The following is a 12,294-nucleotide window of genomic DNA, read 5'->3' on the forward strand; positions in this document are numbered from 1 at the left end:
AATATCATCTTTGGCTTCTCTTGTCTGACTTTTAGGAGGACCTTGGGTAGAAGAGCTAGAGGAGGAAAGGTGTAAACTGATAGGTTTTTCCAACTGAAGGATAGGACACCCACTTTCCATGCTTGTCTGTGATAAGTCCTTGTGCAGAATCTTTTCAGTTGATAATTTTGAGGAGAGGCAAACAGGTCTATATCTGGGCTCCCCCATTTCTCTGCTATCATGCTGAAGACTTGTGGATTTAGTTTCCACTTGTGAGGATCCATAAGGTTTCTGCTTAAATTGTCTGCCAGAGTGTTTTGTTTTTCTGGCATGAATTGAGCGTGAAGATTTATTTGTTAGGTCAGAGCTGTATTCCACAGTGCCAAAGCTAATCTGCAAAGGGGGTATGAGTGTGTGCCCCCTTGCTCGTTTATATACCACATGACTGTGGTGTTGTCCGTCTTTATCAGCAGTTGTCCTGGATGAAGTAAGTCCTTGAAGGCTGTTAGGCCATTTTGAACAGCTAGCATCTCTTTCTGGTTTATATGTAGATGCATTTGATTTGGTGCCCACATGCTCTGAATGCATCTTCCTGCCATGTGGGCACCCCAGGCATAATCTGATGCGTCTGTTAAGATTTGGCTGGCAGGGTGTAGAGTGAAGGGCCGTCCCATGTTTTGGTGACAGGCCTTTGCCTACCACAGAAACTTCTGCTGCAGGCAGGGGATGAGAGGAATCATTGTTTCCAGACTGTGAATGTTGACTCCATAAACATTTTAGGTACCACTGAAGTTTCCTCATATGCAGTCTTGCATATGGAATTAGTAGGATGCAGGATGCCATGTAGCCCAGAGCCTACAGAATCTGTCTTGCAGAAGACTGTTTTTTTCTTGCCATCAGTTTGAAGTAAGTAGTCAGTTGCCTTTGTTGGTCTGGCGTGAGGTAAGCCATATGGGCAGTTGTATTTAAGCTTGCACCCAGGAATGTTATCTTTTGAGAGGGTACCAGTTGGGATTTCTTTTCATTTATTGTGTACCTTAGGCATGGTAGAAGCCTTTTCACAAACGCCAGGTGTAGTAGAAGTGTGTCCTTGTTCTCTGCTTGAATGAGACAGTTGTGCAAGTAAGGATATATTTGAATACTTCTTTGTCTGCAAAATGCAATTACTGGTGCCAGGCACTTTGTAAAGACCCTGGGTGCAGTAGATAAGCCAAAGGGCAGCGCAGAGAATTGGTCAGGCATTAAGCCAGCCTTGAATCTGAGGTATCTTCTGCATGACTGTCTTATTCGAACATGCAGGTATGCCTCTTTTAGGTCTAAAGTCACCAGCCAAGCATTCTTGCCCAGCATGGGCAGAAGCTGTTGCAGAGTGAGCATTTTGAATTTTGGAATGTCCAGGTATTTGTTCAAAATCGATAAATCCAGTATTGGCTGCCAGGCCTTGTCCTTTCTGGGTACCAAGAACAGTCTTGAGTAAAAACCTTGTCCTTTTTCCTGTTCTGGTACTGTCTGAATGGCCCCCATATCCATGAGGGACGTAACCTGTGCCTCTGCCCATTGGTTTTTTGGCTGATCTGGCCAACCATTTGTCATTGGCAGAGTGTGGAAATGGAATCTGTATCCCTGTGATACGATATTTAGTACCCACTTGTCCTGGGTTATTAACTGCCAATTTTGAGCAAAAAGTGCTAATTTTCCCCCTATGGGTGCTGCCAAAAGATAAGTGCTTGGTGTAGGCAGAGGGGAAGTCATTGGGATTGCTTTCTGTAGGTTTGCGCTTTATCTCCTCCAGATTTGGAGGTGGATGCTCCCCCATTGCTTTGACCTGTATGAGTCTTGAGCCTGGTACCTGGAACCCTTAGGGTGTCTGGATTTGCCCCTTTGAGCTCTGTCCGACACAGGAAAGGACCAATTTTTAGTAGGCCAGTGTCTACTGAATCTAGGTGGCTGCACTTGTAAGAAATCTTTAACAGTTTGCATAGACTTTGCTTCGTCTTCCATTTTCTTTGAAACCTCTTCTGCCTTAGTACCAAACAGAGAATCATGCTGTAAAGGTGCATCTAGCAATTTAGCTTTAACATGATCAGGCAAATTTTGTTCCTTTAACCAGGCATGCCTCCTAATCACAGATCCAGTAACTGCGGCCCTGCAGGAGGCCTCTAAAGAATCAAAACCACATTGCAAATTATGCTTTCTAACTTGTTCAGCTGCATGCAATAATTTCTGCAATTCCTTATTTTCTGCACATTTTGAAATCAACATCATTTTCTGTTTCAGCAGTCCCATAACATGTTGTTGGTACTTAAGCATATGAAATTGACAGTTTAAGGCCCTGATTGCCAAGGGTGCAGATGTATAAACCTTTTTTCCCCATCTGTCCAGTGCCCTTGAATCTCTGTCAGTGGGGGCAAGGATTTTTCCTGTTGAGCCCTTAACTCCCTTTGGACCCTGTGAAATAGTTTCAGGATCAGTAGCAGGGTTTCTAAATAAAAATTTATGAGAGTCAGGGACCCTGTAATACTGGTCAGGCTTACTGGGAGCTGGAGGTAAGGAGTTAGGGGTCAGGCTTGACTCCGAAAACATATCATCCACAATGTCTAAAACAGGGGGAATGGCTAAAGGCTTGTGTTGAGGGAGAAGAAGGAAATCCCTGAGCCTCTTTTTTGATTCTGAGAAGTCTTGACTCTCCCAGTGATAATGCTCCCTCAAAGCATGCAAGGTTTCTCCAAATGAATAATCCTCAGGAGAAGATGCAAATGGAATAGACTCCTCAGCATCAGAATCCTCATAGGGAGGTAAAGATAATTCCTGATCAGAAGAGGAATCAGAAGAAATAGAAACCTGATCTGAAGATTCATAGTCAGTGTCTTGCCTAGGCCTCTTATCTGGAGGGGGATGGGTACCCTTGATTAAGGTAATAAGATCTTCAGTCATTTTGATCATCTGTTTTTTAGGCATAGAGACCTGTGCAGGTGGCTCAGGCGTCATCTTTTTTTTAGTTTTAGAAGGAGTTTTTACCTTTGGTTTTGCAGCTTTTGTCGGTTTGATATAAAAAATGTTGAGGTCTGAATACACCCTCAGAAGCCGATGCCTGCTCAGCGGCTCTGGACCCATCCGAGACAGATGCATCTGTCAGTCCAATACCTTGCGTCTCTTGCGGCATGCCGGACTCCACATGGTTGTCAGTAGAGGCCTGTGACTTGAAGGTAATGGGTATCAGGGGCTGTGAAAGCGTCTCACTGAGTACCGGCGAACCAGCGACTGGCCTAGAAGCTTCGTCGTCGGTTTTGATCTCGACTGCCTTTCTCTGTCCTTTTCTTTGCGTTTTTTATGTACTCCGGTAGTCAGACTGCTATCCGATGACATTTCTGGGTAGTTAAATCTGTTTCCAAAATACTTCGATGCAAAAATATACAGATGCTTAATAGTGCGTTGGTTAAATCTAGCACAAAACCGACAGCCAGGCACGTTGTGATCAGGGCCTAGGCAAGGAATACAGTATAAATGGAAATCCTTATGAGGTATTTGTTTCCCACAAGTAATACAATTAACTTTTTCTGACATCGGTAAAAAGCAAGAAAAAAGTTTCCCCAATGGGGTACTTAGCTTTAGAGAAGACTTCAGTTCTGAAACTCAAACTCGAATATTTCAGTAATCGGCCGACCGGCACTTGCGAAATGCTTCTGCTTCTGGCACCGCGCGGCAAGAAAGACTTAAGAAAATGGTGTTGGCTGAATGTTTTATACCCCTGACGACCTGACGTTATGGAAGAGAAGACAGTAACTGACGCAGGACCCAAGACTTTGAAATTCAGGCCGACTGAGGGCAACCTGCCAGCAGATTACCCAAATGTAATGACTGCAACAGTGAAACACAAAGAACATCTGGAGGTAGGCATCTTTTAGGTCTAGTGTCACAAGTCAGGCATTTTGTGCAAGCATAGGCAGGAGCTGCTGCAAGGTTAGCGTTTTGAATATTGGGACCAACAAGGAGGTGTTCAGTTTGGATAGATCCAGGATGGGGTGCCAAGTGCCCTCTTTTCTGGGAACAAGGAATAGTCTAGAGTAAAAACCTTTTCCTGTTTGATCCGGAGGGACAGGTTCTACTTCCCCCTGGGATATTAGGGGTTTTACCTATTTTAATGCCTCTGCCCACTGGTTTGGGGGGAGGTCTAGGTACCCTCTTGGAACTGGGAGTTCGCTAAAGGAGAATCTGTATCCCTGAGAAATGATTTTTAATACCCATTGGTAATTGGTTATAGAGACCCAATTGTCCATGAAGAGGGTGAGCCTTCCTCCTAGGGGGGAGGGAGAGTCATTGTGAGTGCTTACCATAGAAGCTTGGCTTAGAACTCTCTGCCTTAGAGGTGGAAGTGGTCCATTTTTGCTTCTTTGCTGGCCCTGGGATAGGGGTCTGGATGTCCTGTCCCTGTGGAGTTTACTTTGGCCCTGCCTGTTGGGTACAGGGAAGATGCAGAGCTTAGAAGGGCAGTTCCTGCTGAATCTGGGGAGGTTGGACTTGAAAGAAATCTTTTACTGTTTGCATAGATTTTGCTTTGTCTTCCATCTTTTTAAGAACCTCTTCTGCTTTTTCCCCCAAACAGGCGTTCCTTATTTAAGGGTGCATCAATAAGTTTAGACTTGACATGATCAGGGAAAGTTTGTTCCTTCAGCCATGCATGTCTTCTAATAACAGATCCTGTCACTGCTGCCCTGCTACAGGCTTCTAGGGCGTCATATCCACACTGTAACGAGTGCTTGGCCACTTGACATGCAGAGTGGAGTAATTCTGCCAGCTCTTTTGAGTTGGCACTGTCAGGAGAGGTAGCAATCTTCTGTTTTAATTGTTCCAAAGTGTGTTGTTGATATTTTAACATATGGAACTGACAATAGAGTGCTATGATAGTTAAGGCTGCAGAGGTGTATACTTTCTTACCCCATCTGTCCAGAGCTCTGGAGTCTTTGTCAGAAGGAAGAGGATTCTTGGCAGAACTAGTCTCAGCTCCTTTGGGTCCCTGTGTAATGACCTCCGGGTCTGCAGCAGGGTTGCTGTATAGGTACTTTTGAGAATCCGGTACTCTGTAGTACCTTTCAGGTTTAGCTGGAGCAGGAGGCAGGGCATCAGGGGCTAAACTGGATTAAAGGAAAACAACTCTCTAAGTCGTTTCTTTGACTGTGGGCAGTCCTGAGATTCCCACTGAAAATGCTCCCTGAGGGAGTGAAGGGGTTTGTTTCCCCGAAGGAGATGTCATCTGGAGGGGAGGCAGAGGGGATGTATTTCTCTGCATCTGAATCCTCAAACAGTTAAGGGCTGTTGCTCCTCTTCAAAGGCAGAATAATCAAATACTTCAGACTCTTGGTCTGTCAAAATTTCTGGAGAAGGAACCCTTTTCCATTTTGGAGTGGGAGCTTGAGTACCTTGGATATTGGAGATGAGATCCTCCGCCATTTTAAGCATTTGAGCTTGGGGTGGAGGAGCAGTAGAAAGATGGTGGCTAGAAGCAGATTTCCTAGGAGTAGCCTGGCTTTGAGGCCTGAGAGAATCCGTTGGTCTCTGAGAGACGGTAGTCAGAAGAGATGATGTTTTTTGTCTAGAATCGGTAGTGCGAATGGCCTCCTCGGAAGCTAGTGCCTGCATCACGGCTGTGGACCCAACCGAGGCAGAGACAGCCAAAGGCTCAGAAGCCGAAGTGGATTTCTGCAGCATTCCGGACTCTGAAAGGGTCTCGGCAGAGGCCTGCGTAGAAAGCGAGTTAGGCATCAGGGGATGTGGAAGTGCCTCACTGAATTCTGGAGAACTGACGAATTGCTTAGCGGTAGCGTTGTAGGAAGACTTAGCCTTGTGTGGCCTGCTTCTATCTTTACGTTTTTTCGGAATATTAACGGATTGTTGGCTGACAGACACAATATCAGAATTCGAAGACGGAAAATGAAAATAATTGTCTACAAAAAGAGCTCTATGGCATATGGTTCTCGCATTAAAGAGGGCACAGAACCGGCAACGAGGGACATCGTGGTGTGGGCCTAAAATAAGTGATGCAGTAAGAATGAAAGTCTCAGTGTGGGATCTGCTTTCCACAGATGAGACAATTGTTACCTTTTTCGGACATTGGTTAGAGCAAGAAAAAAGGGTCCCCAACAGAGTACTTAGCTTTAGATGTTTTCTGCTGAAATTCAACTTCTGGTAGCGACCGAAAGGCACTTGTGCAAACTGCTTCTGCTATGGGCTCCACAGCAAGAAAGACTGATGTAATGACGTCGGCTGCCTTGCTTTATAGTACTGACGACCTGACGTCAGACTACAAGTGACACCAGCTGGCGCAGAAAACCATTGACTCTGGTATTCGGGCTGGCTGAGGGCTACCACAGCAGGGATAACCCACAGGTGATGACTGCAACAGTGAAACATGAAGAACATCATAAAAGATAGATCACACTCTTAGAGCGCCCCATCGAAAATACAGCCTGGAGAGGGTCTATTCCATGGATGCCTCCAGGAGCCTGTCATCCTATGAGGGAATGCACAGAATTCATTCTATTGCATGCTCTTATTCATAACAGCTAACATCCAGCTAAACATTCTGGGAGCAAAGAACAGCTCAAATGGAGGCGCTCTGCAAAGATGTGGTGTTCATGCCAGTGGACTGTAACAGCCTCTAGTACCCATCCCAAACACTAGGGCGCCAGATGGCATTCATCATGTCCAGTGACCCTATCCTGTGCCCTGTGGCAGTAGGACCACGACTATGTGGACAGCCACCAACTGAAGCTTGACACACAAGCGAAGCTTACTGACATCTGTGATCTAGGATTAGATTAAACCTGGTGACCACTTGAGAATCAAAACATGACAGTAGAACGTCATCAACTCATTTCAAATGAGAGACTTCTATGGTCCTCTCTGATGGAAAGAGAGAGAGAGCAGTTTTACCAAGTTTTCTGCCAAAAATGCCTACTCTCTTACTGGGGCATATTCTGGGCAGGCTCTAGGAGCGCTACCATATGGGCATCCACTACAACTTCCACAACTCACAGGCTTTTAGGGATGGCCTTCTAAGCCAAGGTAAGCTTCACAGGTTTATAGGTACTTACTAGGCATGCAGTCCAGAAGACTATTAGTGAGTCTAGCCCACATTCAATGTCAAGTTAAGTGAATTACTCAAAGTCAAGGCCAGATGGTGTCTGAAGGACTCAAACTCTGTACCACAGAAATAAAACCTGCCTATCCACTTGCAATCCTGCACAATAATCAGGGCTGTAACTGCTAGCTAGTGAAGTCATCTTCCAAGTTAATTCTGACAGTAATGTTTGTGTGTGTGGGTGCTGGGGGCAAGAAGACTGACCAATGGTGAAGGGCATTATCTTAATCTGAGAATGGCTTTTTCCTGAAAAAAGGGTTGAATGGGGTTAAAAAGTTTGGGGGTCAAGAGAGTTCTCAACAGTGAGGAGGGCTTGGATACTCCTCGGAAGGTCAATAACCAGACTCTCAAATGGCTGGATGAAGAAGATACTGCACCAAAAGGGGGTCATATAAGCCATAAACAGTAATGAGGGTTTGTTTCCTTTTCAAGAGGTCTCTGATCAGATCCTGTAAAGGTTGGACCCTGAGAAACTCCTGTAGAAAGGGGATGGAGGATTGTCTGTTTGAACTGCATTTTGATGTAGAAGAACCATATACCCCTTATCCTACACAGATACACGACACATTCTGGAACTTAGCCGCAGTACTGGTTTAGACAAAATCCCAGTGGACCAAAAAGAAGCCCTGGAAGGAAGATACATCAAAGTCTTGCCCATCTCCTTCTCAACTTCAGACTTAAGATTTTCCTGCACCTGACTCTCCAGAGGAGCACATCACATCCTACACATATAAAACAGATACCCGATGAATCAAAGTCACAGTCTGGTAAAAGAAAGTACGGTTGTGTACACTTACCATAAATGTAGATGTTCGAGTGTATTCACTGCTGCAGTCATCACACTTGGGTTATCCTGCCAGGGGTAGCCCTCAGTCAGCCTGAATAACAGAGACTTAGTATTTCTGCGTCGGTTGCTGTCGCTCAAAGACTGATGTCAGGTCGTCAGTGGTATAAAAACAGGCAGTCAATGCCATTACATCAGTTTTTCTTGCCCCAAATGTCAGGAGCCCCGAAATAGGGAGCTATGTTATGGTGGAATAACACCACCAGTAGAAAGTAAATACCAAATATCACTGTAAGAAGCGAGGGGGAGAGAGAGAGAGAGAGAGAGAAGGGGGATGGAGGGTGGGAAACCAGGACTGCAACAGTGAATACATTCGAACATCTACATTTATGGTAAATGTACATAACTGTACTATGTTCTTCATTTTTCACTGCTGCAGTCATCACATTTGGGTTGATTCCCAAAGCTGAAGAAACGGGTGGAGGCAGTCAAGAAGAGTTGGGGCTGGTTAGAATGCCTTGCAGGACTGTGGATGCAAAGCCTGCCCTGGATTTAGAAAAGATGGGCAGGTGGTAATGCATGGTGAAGGTGTGAACAGAACTCCATGTTGCAGCCTCCAAGATGTCTCTGGTAGGGACACCTCTGAGAAAAGCTGCAGAGATGGCAGTTGCCCTAGTGGAATGTGTTCTCACCCCCTGTGGGGGTGGTTTCCCATGGTGTTTGTAACAGAAATGGATACAGTGTACTATCCATTTGGAAATGGTTTGTTTTGATATGGCCTTGCCCTCTGCCCCTGCTGCAAAGCTGACCAGTAACTGGTCAGATTTTCTGAAGGACTTAGTCCTATCCAGGTAGAATCTGAGCTGACTGTACACATCTAAAGAGTGCAGGATCCTTTCCCCCCTTATTTTGAGGTGTAGGGAAAAAGGTGGGCAAATGAATAGATTAGTGAAAGCCACACTGGAGACTACTTTAGGCATGAAAGATGGTTTAGTCCTGAGGGAGACCCTGTCAGCATGGAAAATGATGAAGGGTTCCACAGCCATGAGTGCTTGCAGCTCAGACACTCTTCTAGCTGAAGTGATGACCAGAAGCAAAGCTGTTTTCCAAGACAGAGGAATTTTAACTCTGCTGAAGCTGCAGACTCAAAGGGGGGTGCGTGAGCTTTTCCAACACAAGTTAAGGTCCCAAGCAGTGGTAGTGGCTCTTCTGGCTGGCCTTAAGTTATTAGACCCTCTAAGGAACTGCTTAATGAGGGGGTGTGAAAATAGAGGTGGCTCTGTGATGTAATGAGCACAGATGGCAGAGGCATAGATTTTAAAAGAAGAGAAGGATAGGCCCCTGTGAAGCAGGTCTGCTAGGTAATCCAGGATAAGAGGTAAGGGGGGGGGGCTGTGCTGTGGTTCAGTTCCTTTTTCCTGGATCCAGGAGCAATAACTTTTCCACTGGTCAGCATAGGATTTTCTAGTGCTGGGTTCTCTGGTTTCACGTATAACGTCCAGGACTTGCTTACTTAGGCTGGCCACTGGAGGAGAGGTCAAAGAATAAGCCAGTCTGCCAGGTTCAGGGTATGCAATTGTGGATGCAAGAACTCTCCCTTTTGCTGTGTCAGGAGAGTTGTAATCTGAGGGAGGTGCCATGGAGGCAATGGTGACAGGCTGCGCAATAGTGGGTACCAGTGTTGGCGTGGCCAGTCTGGGGCAGTCAGAACTACCCTTGGTCTTTCCTCCCTTATTTTGAGTAACAGCCTTGAAAGAAGAGGTAGAGGGGAAAATGCATTGATCGAGAGGTTTACCCAGTGGAAAGATAGGGCATCCACTTTCCAGGCTTTGCTGTGAGGTTCCCTGGTGCAGAATTTGCTGAGCTGGTGGTTGTTGTGGGAGGCAAATAGGTCCCCCTTCGGGGTACACCATTTCAAGGTTACGAGGCTGAAGGTGCTGTGGTTTAATTGCCACTTGTGTGGGTCTAGGCGATTTCTGCTTAAGTTGTCTGCCAGAGAGTTTTGGTTGCCTGGCAGGAATTGTGCTAGCAGGTGAATCTGCATGGCTAAAGCTGTGTGCCAAAGGGTCATGGTTAGCCTGCATAGTGGATAAGAGTGGGCTCCTCCCTGCTTGTTGATGTACCACATCACTGTGGTGGTGTCGGTTTTGATTAGTAGAGGCCCCAGAGCGAGTAGGGGTCTGAAAGCTCTCAAAGTGTACTGAACAGCAAGCATCTCTTTTTGGTTGATATGCTGATGAATTTGATTTGGACTCCAGTGGCCCTGAATGCACCTGCCGTCCAGGTGTGCACCCCAGGCATAGTCAGATGCGTCTGTGGTTAGGTTCTGGGTGGCATGGGGTTGTGAAAAGGGAAGTCCCTTGTTGTGGTTGCATGCTGCTGCCCACCAAAGAAAATCTTTCCTTAGATAAGGTATCATAGGTATAATAGTTTCCAGGTCCTGAGAATGTTGACACCAAAGGCTTTTTAAGTACCACTGAAGTTTCCTCATATGCCGTCTGGCATATGGAATTAGTAAAATCCAGAAGGCCATGAACCCTAGAGCTTGCAGGATTTTCCTTGCAGACAACTGGGTTCTGGTGGCCAGTTGAGAAAAGTAGCCTGTCAGATAGGCTTGCTTCTGGAGTAAGGAATGCCATCTGGGATGCTGTGTCTAGGCTTGCTCCCAGGAATACAATTTTCTGACTGGGGACTAGTTTGGATTTCTTTTCATTTATAGTGTACCCCAGTGAGGTCAGTAGGTCTTTTACAAATGTCAGGTGCTGTAACAGTTTTCCCTGACTGTCTACCTGAGTCATGCAGTTGTCCAAGTAGGGTTAAATTTGAATATGTGCACAAGCAGGTCCCCCACAAAACTATTACAGGAGCATCACCCAGGATTAATTTTAAGCTTTCACTTAAAAAATAATCCCATAGACTTTTTAAATTTGTACAAATTTCCAAGGAGCTGTCATTATATTTCAAAATAAATTTAGGCCCATCCTTGTCCATACCCACATTGTTTTCTTCACTGTTGGATCCAACCAAAACTGAATCTAAACCCCCTGTTTTCAAAATCGGGACATATTTACTTTTCCTCTTCTTATACACTTCTTTTTTAGTTTTAATTAAAAGTGTTAACGGATAGCCCCTCTCTAGAAATAACCCAATGAGTATATATATCTCTTTTTTAAACTCCTCATCATCACTAATTAACCTAGAGAGACGAACCATCTGGCCTTTGACCAAACCTCTCCTTTGGTGTATAGGATGACAACTGGTGTAGTGTAACATAGAATTGGCGTAGCTAGGTTTCCTATAAATATTGCTTACAAACCCCATTTCATTCTTAGAAATCCTGATGTCCAAAAAATTGGCGTAATCACAACTCCAATTGTATGTAAATTTTAAAAATCCAGAACAGTTGTTTAAATAGTCTATGAATTCCCTAACACTGTCTTCGTCACCCTTCCATAGAATAAGTAGGTCATCAAGAAATCTATTGTACGACAGTATGTTTTTATCAAATCTAGAATTGAGAATGTGTTCTTTTTCCCATGCTAATAGAACCAAGTTAGCATAAACCGGGGCACACTTAGCGCCCATTGCTACCCCGGTTATCTGCTTGTACCTTTCCCCTTCAAATATGAAGAAATTGTTGTTGAGTATCAGTTCCATAAGCCCATGACAAATTTCCAATTTCTCAGTATCAAATCTCTTACTAGAATATAAACTGTCGTAAAATAGCTCTAGACCCTCTAAATGGGGGATGACGGAAAATAGATTAACAACATCAATTGTTAGAAAGCCAAAGTTGCCCAATTTCGAAAAATTGACTGAATTTAGTCTTTCTAAACAATGCCATGAATCCTTCAGTATGTGTTCAGCATCCATTAAGGCTTTTTTACAATAAAAATCAACAAATGCAGCCAAAGGCTCAGTCTTGGAACCCTTTGCTGAAATGATAGGACGAAACTGTAAAAAATCGGTTCCCTTATGGACCTTGGGTATGCCAAAAAATTTTGGCATGTTAGGGAACTTCACTACTAAAAAATGAAAATCTGCCTCATTAATGGTTCCTTGGTATAAAGCATCCAATAAATGTAAATCAATTCTCTGATATGCCGAATTGATCTCATGAATCGATACTCTAGCATAAGTGTTATCATCATTCAAAATTGTCATCATCTGACCAACATAATCTATATTATGCATGATGACCATCCCTCCACCCTTATCTGGCCTCATGCATCTATAATGGCCTGTCGATGTAAGTTCTTTAAGTACGGCCCTTTCATTATTAGTCAAATTATCAACGTAAGTAGCCCTTTGCAAACATAATCTCCTCAATTCATATTCAACCATTCTTTCAAATATGCTAATCTCTTTATTGGTAGGTGGCATAAAGGTGCTT

The 12,294-nt window shown here is 44.5% G+C and overlaps 1 protein-coding gene across 1 annotated transcript in view; it reads right to left on the bottom strand.

The window, feature by feature from the left end:
- The window catches only part of SMARCAD1 (SWI/SNF-related, matrix-associated actin-dependent regulator of chromatin, subfamily a, containing DEAD/H box 1), a 3,333,959-nt gene that overhangs the window by 848,366 nt on the left and 2,473,299 nt on the right, over positions 1–12,294 (bottom strand). The window lies entirely within an intron of this gene.

The sequence above is a fragment of the Protopterus annectens genome, chromosome 2.part0 (assembly GCF_019279795.1).
Source record: "Protopterus annectens isolate FY-2018-M chromosome 2.part0, PAN1.0, whole genome shotgun sequence".
NCBI classification, from domain to species: Eukaryota; Metazoa; Chordata; order Ceratodontiformes; family Protopteridae; genus Protopterus; species Protopterus annectens.